The sequence below is a fragment of the Rhinolophus sinicus genome, linkage group LG01 (genome assembly GCF_036562045.2).
Source record: "Rhinolophus sinicus isolate RSC01 linkage group LG01, ASM3656204v1, whole genome shotgun sequence".
Lineage (NCBI taxonomy): Eukaryota > Metazoa > Chordata > Mammalia > Chiroptera > Rhinolophidae > Rhinolophus > Rhinolophus sinicus.
This window is the reverse complement of record NC_133751.1, coordinates 128,027,155-128,044,566: the sequence shown is the minus strand read 5'-3', so window position 1 is coordinate 128,044,566 and position 17,412 is coordinate 128,027,155. Positions and strand designations below refer to the sequence as shown.

The following is a 17,412-nucleotide window of genomic DNA, read 5'->3' as shown; positions in this document are numbered from 1 at the left end:
TAAAGTATAAATCCTTTCCTCAAGGGGATTTATTTAGTGAAGTACCAAAAGGCTTCATTATTAAAATGGTCTCACCTTCAAGCCATAGGCCCCGCAAACAGATTCAATACGTTTTCCTGTATTTTGAAGTTCAATTATTTAAGTGGAATTAATATTTCATGCTAATACCGTAGAAACAAAAATACCTTCGGGAAAATCTCTTCTGTTGGGGCACACACGGCGCTTCCTGGACTCTCTCTCTGCAGCCTACCTTACGTGTACTCTGCCTTGCGACACACTAGGGTGTTTGCAGTTTCATTTCTCCCCTGAAATAAATCCTTTCAGGCTAGGGATGCCGTTTCACTCACCGCGGTGTTGCCCATCCCAATGCCTAGCACAGAAATCACAAGCCCAGGATGGCGAGCTGTTGGCCCCTGGGCCAGATTTTGCCCATAGAAGTGAATTTTATCTCTCATACAATGTTTTAAAATTTTTAGAATTAATTTCCCATATTTGAAAATGTCCACAAAGTTCTCTAAGTTTTCTTGAAATAAAATAAAAATTTTTAAAAATCAAAGCTAGCAACATAGGACCTGAACTCCCACTGCCTGTAGTCAGCTCAGGCTGAGAGCACCCCCCTTCCATAGGTTTGACGGGCCACCCTGCCCTGGAGACACCTGTGTTCATGGCTCCCGTGGTCATTGCTTGTCAGAATAAACTGTCCCCGCATTCTCCTCAAGCCAAACCAGGCCACCCTTAAAGGAAGAGACCATCCCAAAGTAATCGAGGAAAACAAGTAAAATCAAATGGGAACACAGACCGAAATGGGATATGAAAATGGAACGCAGCAACCAACTGCTGAGAAAGCTTTGGCTGGAAGTCCAGACTGCGGAAGAAATGCCCCCTGACCTCTGCGTTTGGAACTGTTTAAACAGGACAAGTTGACATGAATGACGGGCTCTGACATAAGGACAGGTTCTCACAGGCTGGGCAGTGTAGGAGCAGGCAGCTTACCTCAAGGCCAGCACCTGGCACCTTGGCTAACGTAGACCATGGCACTCTCCACCTCCAGGCAGACGCAGCCCTGCACCAGCCTCTACTCGCGCGTAGGGCATAAGCTGTATTGCAGGAAGACAGACAAAAACCCTCCAAATCCTGCACTTAGGGCCTCACCAGCCCATCCTTGCCACACTGACTAACCTTGGCACTTCCTTGGCTCTAGTGAAGTTCTCAGACATCCTCATTTCCTCTCCACATTGTCACACGTCTCCCGGGGTCCCCACGGTGGGCACAAAGAGATGCCTGGCTGAGTGGCATGGGCTCACATACATGAACACTCGCGTCACTAACAGTCGGGATCCCGGGCCAAGGGTGGTTATGGATTGGTCTGCTCACTAAACAGCTGTAGTGATTTCCAAAGAATGAAGCTGAGCCCACGTGAACACCATATTGCCTAATTTAATCCACTCCAGACGCACCTGAAACAGATTTCCACACAACTGAAGATGCGCCCAGATACGCTTTGAAACCTGTTCAGTCTCTGGATTGTAATATGGAATAAGAAGGGTTGAGGGCTATGTCTTTTAGAAATGACAACTTTAGAGGATCGGGCACCCAAGAAAAAGTGTACAGAAAGCTTTCGGTGGCATACCACGCCGGCCCCGAAGCCTTTCCCTATACTGTCTCCACTATTAAAATGCCTTCCCCTGCCCTCATCGCCATCTAAAGTGGGCTTACAAATTAAAGCAGAGGTTACAAACCACAGCTTGTGCTGGCCGAACCTGAAACAGCTTGCCCCACCCACAGGCAAGCAGCAGAGCTTTTCAAAGACACTGTGCGAGCCCAACAAAGCATCTTCTGCATCCCTGGGTCTACGTGTCCTCCAATCCATCCCTACTCTTCCCAGCTCTGCTGCGTCACAGGGTCCACAGCCCTGCAGCAATCTCATGTCCCCACATCAGCAGACTTCACATTATTCTGCCAGTGAGAACCCCTGATGAGAGATTGAGGGTAAGGAAGAAAGGGAAACAGTCAGGGTATTTCTCCCCAATTTTCTCTTGCCCAGCATGCATCTTCTGTGTCGTTTCAGCTCCCAAAGGACAGGCTGCCATAGTTCCAGCCTCCTTCAGATAACCCCAGGCCCTGCTGGTAATGCTGCCATCGCCCTTTGTCCTTCTATCCTAGGGAGAGCAGTGGCTTCCAGTTGTAATTTCTGAGTCAGCCTGTGGGGACAGAGTTCCAGAGAGCAGTTTCCAGGCTCTCGGCCTCACGTGGACGGGTGCTGGCTCAGGTAGTAGTTGGCCGTCAGCTGTAACCAGTTAGCCAATTAGCCACTAATATAACTGCCACAGCTGTGCTGGTTAATCAGTCGGGCGGTTGGCAGGCAGAGGAGTGGACAGCAGGTTGCAGATTGTGTGGATCCAGCCTCCAGTGAGACCATAGTGGTATGACTCCCCTACCTATGGCTCCGTGGGTGTTCCTTTTTGGCCTCACCATATTCTGTGTTCTTGTGTGGGGAGCGGGACCAGAGATGCTGCAGGCCGCCTCGCACGACAAATGGCGCAGTGAACAGGGTCTCCCGCACGACACAGCCTATGCCTTAGTCAGTTCAGGCTGTCATAACAAAACACCATAGACTGGGTGGCTTAAACAATAAAAACGTATTTCTCACAGTTCTGGAAGATACGAAATTCAAGATCAAAGTACTGGTCAGTTCAGTTCCTGGTGAAGACCGTCTTCCTAGCTTGCAGAGGGCTGCTTTCTTGCTGTGTGCTCACATGGGCTTCCTTCCCCTCTGTGTGTGGAGAGGGAGAAAAGGAGAAATGAAGAGCAGGATGAGGGAGAGGGAGAGGGCTGTCTAATGTTTCTCCTAATAAGGGCATTAATCCCATCGTGAGAGCTCCACCCTCATGACCTCATGTAAACCTAATTACCTCCCAAAGACCCCATCTCCAAACTCTATCCCATTGCATGTTAGGATTTCAACTTTTGAATTTGGGAAGGACACAGTTCAGTCTGCAGCATCCTGTTTGGCTTCTCAGCTACTCCATCACCGATGCAAACAAGGCCAGGATTAAATTTCCTCTTTCTGTAATACCTAGAGTGGTTTCTATTTCCTTAGTTGGTCCCTAATTTTAGACCAAGCCAGCCTATAGCCATGATACCTAATGTGTATGTAGTGTCATGATATTTGTGTTTAGTGAGAGAGGCATGCTAATACTCTGCTGGCGGGGGAGTAAGTGGATTCAACATTTTTAAAAGGCAATTTGGCAAAATGTTTCAAAGCCTTGTAATTTTCACATCATTTATCCCAGCAATTCCAAATCTAAGGGTTGGCTCTAAAGAAACACTTGGATGAAAAGCCCATAGAATTGTGTACAAGGATGTTTATCATGCCTTATAATAATCCAAAATTGGAAGCAATCTAAATATCTAATAATCATCTATGATTAAACAAATGATGGCACATGTTAGTATATATTCATTAGTATGGGAAAATATTCATAATATAATAAGGTAAAAAAATCAGAAAAAAAACAGAACATATTCTATAATAAAAAAATTATACATGTACTCACAAAACTAGGAAGAAATTTACCAAAATGTTGAAATGGTATGAATTTAACCACCATTTCTTTATACAGATGGTTAAATTGCAAATGTTTTTCAAATTTATTTCTTATATTTTTCTTCTTTAAAAATGTTTCTGGAAAAAAACATATTGCTTTTATCATCAGAACAAGTCAATATAACTAATAAGGAGCAAATACAAGAGTAAAGACAGTAAATTTTTTCATCCTATATTAGCAAGTGATGAATAGGCTGTGTGTTTTTCATAGTTGAACTTCACTTCAGAGCCTATGTTCTTTCTGCTATTCGAATGAAAGAGGGAATGAGAATGAGAGACAGTTGAGATAAGAGAAAAAAAAAGAGAAAGAGTTATGATAAGAAACAGACTCAGCAAGGCTAACTCTAAAAGTCATTGACTCATTCCTCTAGTCTCTAAAACCATCCATTAATGGGGCCATCAGAGAACCACTGAGTGAATTCCATCTTATCAATATCCCCTCCCCCACCTTAATCTCGCTATTACTAATCACGCTTTGTGGGAAGCCATTTGTCTATATTTAAACATAGGAAACAGCATTATGAAACTCACACCAAATTTAACATTAAAGATTTTGACCAAAATGTGATTCATTGCATCCCCTCATCCTCTCGGAGGATCCACAGGAAAAATTTCTCTTTGATGGCAGTACCAGAAATAATTATGTTTCTACTGAACAACTGGTTCATTTTTGTCTTTTAGTCATTGCAAAGTTTGTACTTTATCATGATTCCCTCTTCATATTGACTGTTTCAAAGTTCAGAGGCTTTTACTTGAATCCCACATCTAAGATGTGTATAGAATTAAATGACATCTGTTCTTATAACAACTTTGCTACTGACTCTTCACTGATTTGAATATATATTAAAATGCATGTTAACATATGCATGTTTGGAAGCCACCATAAATCCTTTTTAGAATAAGCAGACACTTCTGGTACCTTTGTCACCTCTCCCAGCCCACATCTGGTTTCAGCTCTAGTTGGATGGATAGCTCCCAGGGACAGTGTCCCACCTAAGGCTGATGTGCATCCTGCCCCAGAGTTTTCTCAAAAGTCCTGGCAGCTCACCAGGTGGGTGCATGTATACAGCCCATAAGTGCAGGAGAGGTAATGACATTGGGGATAACCATCAGTGAGGACAGGAAATGTGAATAAAGGCTCCAGTCTCTCGTCTACATGCTCAGAAAATCTGAGGCAATTGAGCTCCCATTGCTTACAGCAGTGAACCTGATAATGCACTTTTATACTGACTTTACTACATCCCTGTCTCACTTTCCCTGTTTCCTCACTTCTTTTCCATGGATCAAATCCCAAATAAACCATCTGCACACAAGACATACTCTCAAGCCTCTGCTTTCAAGGGAACCCACACCATAATGGTGGGATAAAAGGAAGGAAGAAAACAAGGAGGCAATGAATAAATTACTTGGTCTATATCAATTGATTAATGGAAGTCATTTCACAAGAAAGAATTCTTTCTACCCAGATTCCTGACTATGAGTTCCCTGCCTCAGAAAAGTGAATGTTCCTAAAGTGAACCCCATACCCACCAGAAACATATGCCACTCTCCCCTCAGATAATCATTTCTAGACCTTTGGGCAAATAGCAGCTAAAATTTGATATTTGATCAAACATGGTACTAATATGTCATGGATATCACTAATCCATTTTTAATATTTTAGGCATGAGATGAAGGTGAGCACTCTGCTGGACATATTTTTCCTCCTTTGGATGCTTGTAGAAACCAGTGGAGTGGTGTTCTGAGGAGTAGGACAAACAGTGGCAGGGAACTGACCCCACCCAGTAGCCAACCAGCGGATGGCCAGGATATGCTGCTGCATGGAGTAAACAAATATCTCAGGAAAAGTCTCAGAGGTCACAGGGAGATTTCTGATCACATACCATCTGTCCTAGAGAGGGACACCGAGGACTCAAGTGTTCTTTAGGCTTAGGGTACAAAACACCCCACTTTGCATGCTTTGGAGGAACTTCCTATTGCTTTTTGTATCACATGCCTAATAGCCATCCAGTCAAATTTTGATGAACTAATTGAACCAGATGTTTATTGTTCCTTCTCCTTACAGATCAGTTTGGGAGAGCCGTGGTGATGGTGGTTATGACGGCTGCTATTTATTAAATAGCTTCCCAATTCCCTCATTTGACAATTAAGGAAACAGAAGCCCATCCAATAAAGAAAGATGAGGAATTCTCCCTGGTCAGTGTAAATTCTCAGTGTAAATTCTCCCTGGTCATTCTCCCTTTACAGTGTAAAACAAAGTGTCCCAATCCATGGATATGGTCATCAGCCCTTGGGGCAGGGCCTGGGTGGGGGACTGAAAACCCTCAACCAGTCAGCCACCTCTAGTGACCTCTAGGCTCAAGTAGGCATGTCTATTTGCATCAGTTTGCCTTACAAATGGGATTATCATTTTCTATTGTGCAATGATATGAAAATGTTGGGAAGAACTATCTTAACAAGTATAACTGATTTATTGAACATTCTGGAAAGTCTCAATAGCATTCAAGCATGAAACAGTATTATTTTTCTCCCCAGCCACTGCCTTCTCCCTGATAAACAAAATCACCCCTTGATGACAGTTCAGTTTGAGCAGACCAATACCTCTCCAGGCACTTTTAGTTACAAAAGAATAAGCCTATTCTGGGACTGACTCCCTTTTTCTTTAAAAGTACATTTCAGTGTAAATAAAAAGCTGAATCTGAGATCCAAGATGTTGGAGTAAATAAATGCTATGCTTGCCTCATTGCATGAACACATCAAAATTACAACTAAATTATAGAACAATGAGCCTGGAGAACCATTTGAAGTTTTATGATTAAGAAGATAAAGAAGAAGCCATGTCGAGACTAATAGGAGGCACAGAGACACAAAACGGGCTGTTCCCACACCCACATTTGGTGGTTTAAAATCAGGAAAGCTATCTCAGCCACAGAGCTTCTCCATGAAAGAGAGTGGGACCCCAGCCCCCCAATACCAGGCTCCCCATTCACCCAATACCAGGCTCCCCAGCCCCCAATACCAGGCTCCCCAGCCCAGAATATTGGTGCTGGGAAGACGAGCCCCCACAAATTCATGTCATGAAAAACAGTGGGGATTCCAACCATCTGGGTGGGACAGGAGGCTGTGGGAAACCCAGACATCCTTTCAAAGGGTACATGCAGGCACTCACCCCGGGCTCCCACAGAGGGACAGTTACTCTGGAGGCATCAGAGACATATGGTGAGAGACAGAGTTGTGTAACTTCAGGGCAAGGACTAGAGGAACAGTCCCTGTTTTCTTGTGTGGGGCCCTCGTACTGTGCAAACAGCAGTCAGGTGCCATCTTTCCTATGTTGATCCCGCCCCCACAGACCAAATCTGAATCTGATTGGCCTGGTGAGCTCCACTGCTCCATGCTGCTGACTCACTGAGACTCTGCCTCACCCAATTTGCCTACCCCAGGCAGCTTTATAGTGACTGAACCTTAGAGGAGCCAGCAGGTGGCAACAGGCCTTGGGGTATCCTGGCTTTTTTGTGGAGCTACCCCAGACCTGGTAATGGTGGCAGAGTCCTCAGTTCCCAGCATGGCCTCTCCCACACAATCCAGGTACAGCACAGGCAACGACTAACTGCAGATCACTTTGTAGCTCCTACCAGGTAGTCCCTGGCTGGTCATAGGCAGTGACTGACCGGAGACCCTCCCAAGAGGCTCCAGAACCAACATACTTGGAGGTTGGCTTCAGAACATAGCACAACACTACCCAATTAGCCCCACAAGTGGCACACCAAAGGGTGGTCCCCATAGGCACCAGAGCCCTCTGGGGCAAATCTCAATCCATGGGATAAGCCTGCTGCACAGCAGCCCATAAGCTATGGATGTAGCCAAACCCCACATCCAGTCAGCCTGAGGGTCAGTACCATCCACTGACATGCCAACAGCAATCAAGGCTCAACTATAACAGGAGGGCACTCACAACACACACAGGGACACTCCTGGAGCAACCAGAGAAAGTGACCAGGGAGACTGTGCCACTGGGTCCCACAGGACGCAAACTACATACAGCCACCTGGCAAGACTGGGAGACATAGAAGCCCTATTTAATACATAGAAACAAACAGAGAGGCAGCAAAAATTAGGAAACAAAGAAATAGATCCCAAATAAAAGAGCAGAGAAAACTCCAGAAACAGAACAAAACAAAAAGGAGGCAAGCAATCTACCAGAGACAGAGTTCAAAACAATGGTTATAAGGCTACTCAAAGAACTTATTGAGAACTTCGACAAAGAGACAGCAAGCATAAAAAAGAACACAGAAACCATCAAAAAGAACCCGTCAGAAGTGAAGAATACAGTAACTGAAAAGAGTGCACTAGAGGAATCACTAGCAGACTGGATGAAGCATGGAATCGAATCAGCAATTTGGAAGACAAGGTAGTATAAAACATCCAATGGGAACAGCAAAAAGAAAAATGAATTTTAAAAAATGGGGATAGTTTAAGAGACCTCTGGGACAATATCAAGTGTAACAGCATCATAGGGGTACCAGAAGGAGAAGAGAGAAAGCAAGGGATTGAGAACCTATTTGAAGAAAACTTTCCTAATCTGGCAATGGAAATAGACACACAAGCACAGGAAGTTCAGAGAGTTCCAAACAGGATGAACCCAAACAGGCCCACACCAAGACACATTATAATTAAAATGCTAAAGATTAAAGATAAAGAAAGAATCTTAAAAGTAGCAAGAGAAAAGCAGTTACCTAAAAGGGAGCTCCCATAAAATTATCAGCTGATTTCTCAACAGAAACTTTGCAGGTCAGAAGGGAGTGGCATGAAAAGTAAGGAACTACAACCAAGATTACTCTACCCAGCAAGGCTATCATTTAAAATTGAAGGACAGATAAAGAGCTTCCCAGACAAGAAAAAATTAAAGGAGTCCATCACCACCAAACCAGTATTACAAGGAATGTTAGAGGGACTTCTTTAAGATGGGGGGGAATTAATATGAATAATAAACTAGCAATAACTACATAGCTATCAATAACTGCTTTCAATGTAAGTGGATTAAATGTTCCAATCAAAAACATAGGGTGGCTGAATGGATAAGAAAACAAGACCCTTACATATGCTGCCTACAAGAGACTCACTTCAGATTGAAAGACACACACAGACTGAAAGTAAAGGGATGGAAAAAGTTATTTCATGAAAATGGAAATCAAATTTTAAAAAGCTGAGGTAGCAATACTTATACCAGACAAAACTGACTTTAAAACAAAGGCTAAAACGAGACAAAGAAGGACCTAATAATCCCACTTTTGGGTAATTATCTGAACAAACCCAAAACGCTACTTCGAGGGGACATGTGCATCCATATGTTCATTGCAGCATTGTTTACAATGGCCAAGATGTGAAGGCAGCCTGGGTGTCTGTCAATGGATGAATAGATAAAGAGGAGGTGGTACATATATACAGTGGAATATTGCTTATTGAGGGAAGGGAATGGGTTCTTGCCACCTGCAACCGCATGGATGGGCCTGGAGGGTACTGTTCTGAGTAGAGTGTAAGACAGAGAAAGATAGATGCAATGTGATTTTGCTTATATGTGGAATTTAAAAGCAAAATAAACAAAGAAAACAGAAACAGACTCATAAATACAGAGAACATTTTGATGGTTGCCAGATGGGAGGGGTGTTGGGGTGGTAGGTGAAAAAGAGGATGAGATTAAGAAGTACAGATTTGTTGTTACAAAGTCATCATGGGGATGTAGGGTATAACACAAGGATTACAGTCAATAATATTGTAATAACTACGTATAGCGTCAGATGGGTACTAGATGCATCCAGGTGATAGATGGGGGTGGGGGGTTGAGGGCAGGGTGAAAAAGGTGAAGAGATTAAGAAGTACAAATTGGTAATTACAAAATTGTCATGGAGATGTAAAGTGAAGCATAGAGAATACAATCAATAATATGGTAATAACTCTGTATGGTGCCAGGTGGGTTCTAGACTAGTCAGAGAGATCACTTCTTAAATTACATTAATGTAAACATCTAACCAAATGCTGTACACCTGAAATTAATATAAAATAATATTGAATGTCAACTGTAACTGAAAAATTTTTAAAGGGAGGGAAAAGGTGAAGTAGAATAAGTGGCTCAAATTTCCAGGCATAAAACAAATAAGTCATAGAGATGTAATGTACAGCATAGGGAATATAGTCAATAATATTGTGATAGCGTGGTACGGTGTCACATGATTGCTGGACTTATCATGGTGATCACGTCTTTAGGTATATAAATGTTGAATAACTACTGCGTACATCTGAAGCTAATATATTGTACCTAACTATATTTTTAGTAAAAATATTTTAAAAATAAAAGCTGAATCTCATGTAAATTCAAAGCTTCCAACCTGCTCTTTGCTCAAGCTCAAACTCTGGACCAAGATCAGGAGTGGTGAAGGAGGCGTGGTTTTTTTCCTCTTCCTCCATCTCTTCTCTCTTCCTTTTCTGACTTTCACGGGGCAGGAGCAAAGGAAAGTACAAGAAAGGCAACAAGTACTTCATTTAACTGTCCTCACCGTTTTGATTCACTATGGGCTGGCTGTCATGGCCCCCAATGGACAGAGGCGTTTCAGTGCTGGTGGTCCCGTGGGCTGAGGAGTGGATTCTTTGTGAGCCCCTTCCTAGTCCCCTCACACAGCAATACACCCTCTGGCTAACCTCTCAAACACCTCACTCTACTCCTACCGTGGTTCCCCGAAAATAAGACCTACCTGGACCATCATCTTTAATGCGTCTTTTAGAGCAAAAATTAATATAAGACCCAGTATTATTTTAATATAAGACCTGGTATAATATAACATAATATATACTAGGTCTTATATTAATTTTTGCTCTAAAAGATACATTAGAGCTGATGGTCTGGCTATGTCTTATTTGGGGGGAAAGTACCCCTGAGAGCCCTGAGAGCATGACCATGGTAGCTTATCCTGGTCCCACAGTGTAGCAGGTACAATAAGAAGTTCCAATAGTACTTTCTGTAGCAAACACTCAATCCACAGAAACTCACTCATCCGAAAGAGTATGCCTGCCTGGTCTGACATTCTCCCTAACAGTCTCCTTTCATCATTCTTTCCCCAATTGCCAGACACCCACAGGCACCACCTCAGCTCCTGGCATTTGATTCAAGAGCTACAGGCTTTGACAATCCACTTTGAATGCATATCTGCAGCTTAAATTCAGCAATTTCCTACAGTTCTCTTATTTGTCTTCTATTAGGTTGGTGCAAAAGTCATTGCAGTTTAAAAGGTTTAAAAAAATGCAAAAACTGCAATTACTTTTGCATCAACGTAATATTTCCAAGCACCGCCCCCTGCATCAGCCCCAGCTCAGGACCTTCCTAAATCTCTACAAAACACTTGATTCTTGATCTTCTCTATGTATCAACTCTATAATTAAAGTTCAGGGGGAAAAGAAAGAGAGATCAGACTTCCTAATAGCTAACAAAACAGCTTGTGCCATTCAAACAGAAGAAAACAGCTAACTGAAATCAACCAACAAAATTGTATGTCTCCAGGTATTTACCATATTCACATGACTGTTGAACATGGTTTAGCACTTGCCACTGACCTTGTGAATCAGTTGTAAAAGCTGGTTGGTTGACTGAATTTGATTGATTATTTATCTATTCTTATCCTCGAAGTGCTCTTGGCTCTAATGCGTGGGAAGCAAAGGTGAAACACCCTCTTTTGTGGTCTTATTTCGTGCCTACAACTGAAGCAGGGATGTTGCATGTCTCCTCACAGGGAATGAAGGAAGTAATTCCACTTTTATTGGTCCCTTCTCAGCTTAAAGCCTTTTTCATCTTACAAGCCTTTAAGGTGTTTCCACTAATGCTCCGGCCTCATCACTGGAAACACAATACCAAATTTAATTTTTTGATGTTGAACCCAGTGCCAGGAGTAAGTCAGGGGGGTGGCTTTGAATCAATCGTATTTTAGTTTATGCAGAGGAATAAAATACACTCATGCAAGTGAAGGTGGTACATTTTTACAAGGCAAACAGAAGACTTGATTTACTCCCCATTTACTAAAACTTTACGACTTCCTCATCAAACAAGACAAGCTGCTTTCTGTCTCTCAGATGGTACATATGGTTAATGTGCTGAGCAGTGGTGCACCCATTCTCAGGCAGTTTATTAAAAACAGGCATTTAGTGACTCTTCCTTTGTCTCGGAGACGAGTCCCTGAGAGATCATTGAGGGCCCTGGAAATGATGCTCAGCCCAATGCACCATTGTCCAGAATCCCACTGGGCAACAGCCGATGTAAGAAAGGGTAGATAAGATGTTCTTCATTTCTGGACTCCTCCTCTGTTCTGAAAGTAGAATATTCTTGAGCTTTCAGTGGCAAGGAGCTAATTATTCATTCCAGATTATTAACATCTTCTGAGTCTACAAAGATGGGGCACAAGAGCAGCAGTAAAAGAGAAGAAGGAAGTGGCTTTGGCTATCACCAACAATGTGGCCATGAGTAACTGGTTGTATAATTAGAAATGCCTGGGTCAACTTCAATTGAGGTTTAGAAAGAGGTGGGCCCAGGGCACATGCAGGGCAGAGATCTAGGGACCCCATGCTCTAGAGTAGTGCTAACTACTATAATGTGTGCCACATTGCAATTTTACATTTTCTAGTAGCTATATTAAAATCATAAACAAAGAAACATTTGAAATTATTTTAAATAATGTATTTTCTTTCACTCAGTATATTATTATATTGACATGTAGTCAATATAAAATTATTTATGAGATAGTGCGGGGACAGAGTCCCAGAGAGCAGTTTCCAGGCTCCCGACCTCACGTGGAAAAGTGCTGGCTTGCGTAGTAGATGGCCGTCAGCTGTAACCAGTTAGCCAATTAGCCACTGATATAACTGCCGCATCTGTGCTGGTCAGTCAGTTGGGTGGCAGGCAGAGAAGTGGACAGCAGGTTGCAGGTCATGTGGATCCAGCCTCCAGTGAGACTATAGTGGTATGACTCCCCTACCTATGGCTCCATGGGTGTTCCTTTTGGGTCTAGCCATATCCTGCATTCTTATGTGGGGAGCGGGACTAGAGGCCCTGCAGGCCGCCCTGCACGACAGATAGCTTACATTTTTTCCATACTATTATAGACTACATGATTGTCTCCCTCCACAATTCATCTGTTGAAATTCTAACTCCCAATGGAATGATATTAGAAGGCAGGACCTTTGAGAGGTGATTAGGCTTAAGCGAGGTCATGAGGATGGGGCCTCCATGATGGGATTGGTGTTTTAGAAAATGAAGTGGGGACGAGAGGTCAGAGCTTCCTCTTTCAGTCACCTGAGGATATAAGGAGAAGGTGGCTTCTACAAGCCAGGAGGCAGGCTTTCACCAAACACCAGATGTGCCAGCACCTTGATCTTGGGCTTCTCAACCCCCAGACTGAGAAATAAATGCTTGTTGTCTAAGCCACTCAGTCAATGGTAATTTGTTATAGCAGCCTGAACTGACTAAGACGCACACCAAGTATTCAAAATTGGGTGTTTATTATACACTTATAGACCATCTCAATTCAAGCTACCCACATTTCAAGTGCTCAATAACCACATGTGGCTAGTGGCTAACACATAGGACAGTGTGGCTCTAGAGCAATGATGCTCACACTTTAATGTTAATTGGAATCACCTGAGGATCTTTGTAAAATGCTAATACTGATTCCACAGGCCAGGGTAGGGCCTGAGTTTCTGGACTTCTCAGAAGCTCTCATATGCTGTCAATGTTGATGGTTCATGAACTACATTTTGAGCAGCAAGGAACTAGAATGCCTTTCAGTGGTATGCTGGCACTGGCTCATGGGGCTGACTTTGTGCATCTCTTTCTAAGCCCATGTTCAGTGACATCATGTTGGTGGTTTAAAATTGGCTACAGTAGGAGTATTTAAACTATAGAAATTTGCAAACAATACGAATCAGGGCACTACTTTTTCTGGAGAGCCAGTGGTTGAACATTTACTGGCAAATCACTGCTCACAGTCCAAAAGGGAACTCCACAATATCTGACTCTTCTCAGTAGTGGTATTATGGGTAATAATTCTTCCTCTTCGTCTTCCTATCCCTCTCCCTTCTCCCTCCTCCTCCTCCTCATTCTCCTATTCCTTCTCCTTCTCTTCTTCCTCCTCCTCCTCCTCATCTATAATGATTTTTTATAGTTAACATTTACTGTTCATGTAATTTTTTTTTAAATGTACTTTTTAAACAAAAGAAATACATAACATCGAGAGAGAGAGGGGGCTGCTTCTAGTAAATGTTATGCTACAAATTAACTTTGTGATCTAAACAAGTCTTTTAACTCTCGCTCACTTTCCCCACCTATATAATGGGTACAAATACATTTTCTCTACCTACTTAAGATACATATTTGAACAATAAAATGAGACAATAGCTTTGATTTTCAAGGTGACTTCACACAAGTTCAAGGAAACAGTGAGACTGACTAGCTACCCCAGTCACGCACATCTTCACTGCTCTGGTGTGGTCAGGTTCTCTTGCAGGTCAGAGCTATTATTAAGGGCAGAGAGAAGGTCTTCACTTCTGAAGGGCAAAGCTATCTTCCTATGAATTTGTTGAACTCAGGTTTTTTACCAAGTCCTAGCTGTCCTTGCTGACTAAGAAAGCCTCATCAACCAAAACAATCTTGAAAAAAGAAGAATAAAGTTGAAGGATACAACCTTCCCAATTTCAAAAATTTCTAAAAAGCTAAAGTATTCAAAAGAGTGTAGTGCTAACAAAAAGATAGACATACAGATCAATGAAATAGTATTAAGAGTACAGAAATAAAGCTATGTGTCTGTGGTCAACTGATTTTGACATAGGGGCCAAGACCATTCAATGGGGAAAGAATAAATTTTCCAACAAGTGGTGTAGGGCAACTGAATAGCCAAATAGAAAAGAATGAATTAGGACCCTTACTTCGCACTTACAAAAATGAACTCAAAATGGATCAAAGACCTAAATGTAAGAGCTAACACTATAAAATTTTTAGAAGAAAACATAGGTATAAATATCTCTGACCCTAGATTAGGCAATAGTTTCTTAAACATGACACCAAAAGCACAAGCAAATAAAAAATAAAAATTAGAATTAAAAACTTTTGTGCATCAAAGGGCATTATCAAGAAAGTGAAAAGATAGACTACACAATGGGAGAAAATATCACAAATTATAAATCTGATAAAGGATTCATATCCAGAACGTATAAAGAACTCCTAAACTAAACAACAGAAATAATAAGCAATTTAATTAAAAAATGGGAATAGAACAGACATTTCTCCAAAGAAGACATGCAAATGGCCAATAAGCACATGAAAAGATGCTCAACATCACTGATCACTCAGAAAATGCTAATCAAAACTACAATGAGATACCATCTCACAACCATTAGGATCACTACTATCAAAAAAACAACAACAAAAAAGGGTTGGCGAGGAGAATGTATATGAATATATGTTTGATGAATATACTAAAAATATTCTGAATTATACACATTAAAATGGTGAATTTTTGTTATGTAAATTTTACATCAATTGAAAAAAAAAGAAAGTAAACCCAATCATAATAATTTCTCTGGTCACATTTAATCTATTCAATAAATAGCACCAAAGATGGATATTGTGCCAGGTGCTGAGGATAAAGTGCCAAGTAGAACTGATATAGTCCGTTCCCTCAGAGATCTTACTTTCTAGTCTATACATCCACCTCTCTAAGCGTCACCATCAGTCCAGCCTGCTACTGTGAACCAATTAACCCCACACTGCCATGACCAGGTTTGTACTGACCTATAATACACCAGAGGTTACTGTTGAGACTTAAATATTTCAAGTAATTGTGTGTGTGTGTGTGTGTATACTATACACATACACATATATACATATATACATATGAGGTATGATCAAAAGGTATGGTGAATATTTACATTTAAAAAAAATTGTCACTGTAAAAGACATATTACCATTAATCCCCTTCACTTTGAACACACTTATCCCATCGTCCTTGCCACTTTCTGAAGCAGTTCTGGAAGTCCTCTTTTGTGAGTGTCTTTAGTTCATCTTCCATCATGACAACGCCCTGTGTCACACATTGCTGCTGGTATGGCAATTTCTGTCAAATAAAAACATTATGGTGTGTCCTCATCCACTTTATTCACCGGATCTGGCACCATGCGACTTCTGACTCATCCCCAAAGTTAAAATGACCATGAAAGGTAAACATTTTGAATCATTCAGGACATCAAGGCAGCCACAACAGCGCAACTAAAGACATTCATGAAAGAGGACTTCCAGAACTGCTTCAGAAAGTGGCAAGAACGATGGGATAAGTGTGTTTGAAGAGAGGGGGAGTATTTTGAGGAGAATTACTGGGAATGTGTCTTTTACTATAATAAATTTTTAAAATTTAAACATGCACCATATTATTTGATCACACCTCATATATATGTATATAGTGTTAGTTTTCTAGGGCTGCCATAACGAAGTACCACACACCAAGTGACTTGAACAACAGAAATTTATTGTCTCACAGTTCTAAAGGCTAGAAGTTCAATGTCAGGGTGTCAGCAGGGCCATGCCGCTTCTCAAGGCACTAGGAGAGGATCTATTCAAGGCCTCTTTCCTAGTTTCTGTTATTTCCAAGGCTAGTGGTAGTCTAAAAGTCTTTATTTACATCATGTTTTCCTTGTGTGTGTGCCTGTGTCCCAGTTTCCCCCTTTTATAAGAATACTGGTCAATTCAACTGGGGTCCATCCTACTCCAGTAGAACATCATCTTAATTAACTGCATCTGCAACAACTCTGTTTCCAAATAGCATCACATTCAGAGATACTGGGAGTTAGACTTTAATATGTAAATTTTGGAAGGACACAATTCAATCCATAAGACACACACCATATGTGTGTAGATATGTGAGTGTGTGTGCGCACACACATGCAAATTGGCTTTAATAACATCTCTAAGGGATGAAAAAGGCAACTTAGCGTGGCCCCTATGCTCCAGATGAGACTACTGAGGCTCAAAGAAGTTAAGGGATTAGGGGAATTCAGGTCTCTAAACTCGCAGTTGAGTACACTATCTCCTCTCATGGAGCAACGTCTCTTCTCCTGCCATCACTTCTCCTGCTGCAATTGCCAACAAGCAGTCAGATTTCGGAGGCTTCTGACCTTGGCCAACACAGGTGTCAAGCTGGTGGGCAGTCCCTGAAGCATTTCTCAGACTGTGCTGACAGCATCCTGGCAGCAGAGTGGGCACTGGGATAAAAGCCGGTTCCAACACATGGCATTCCTCTCAGCCTGCCCAATCTGCCTGCCTTCTTCAGCAACTAAGAGCTGTTGGCAGCTGTGGGTGCAAAAAGCCAGCAAGTTGAATCCATAGGAACTACAGTGCAACACATTTCCAACTGAAGGGGCAAGCTGCCAATCAATCCAATCCCACTTAAAATTTGCTAGTTATCATGAGTTGCTGTCTTCAAAATCATCACCAGCCCAATATCTAATTTATTAAGGCAGCATCTGCAAATCTGGTATTATCCAATCTTTAAGCTAGTAGAACATCATAAAATCTGCCTCTAATCTTTTCCCAAACCGAAATCCTCCTCTGTAAAGCAATGCTGAACAGAAGAAAAACGTTGCTGTCTTGCAAGACTTGTGGGGGAGCGCGGGGGGGGGGGGGGGGGCTCATTAGCTTTGCAAAAACTCACATTAACACATGGCACCTAAGTGTCGCCTCCCAGAGAGGCATATAGAAACATGGACAACAAGATAAATCA

General features: G+C 42.0%; 1 long non-coding RNA gene across 1 annotated transcript in view; it reads right to left on the bottom strand.

Annotated features, from left to right (window-relative positions):
* Positions 1 to 1,417: 1,417 nt before the first annotated feature.
* LOC141572217 (uncharacterized) overlaps positions 1,418 to 17,412 on the bottom strand; it is a 56,579-nt gene continuing 40,584 nt past the window's right edge. The window contains exon 4 of the long non-coding RNA XR_012497469.1: positions 1,418 to 2,773. This is a non-coding gene — a long non-coding RNA (uncharacterized LOC141572217). The remainder of the gene's footprint in view (positions 2,774 to 17,412) is intronic.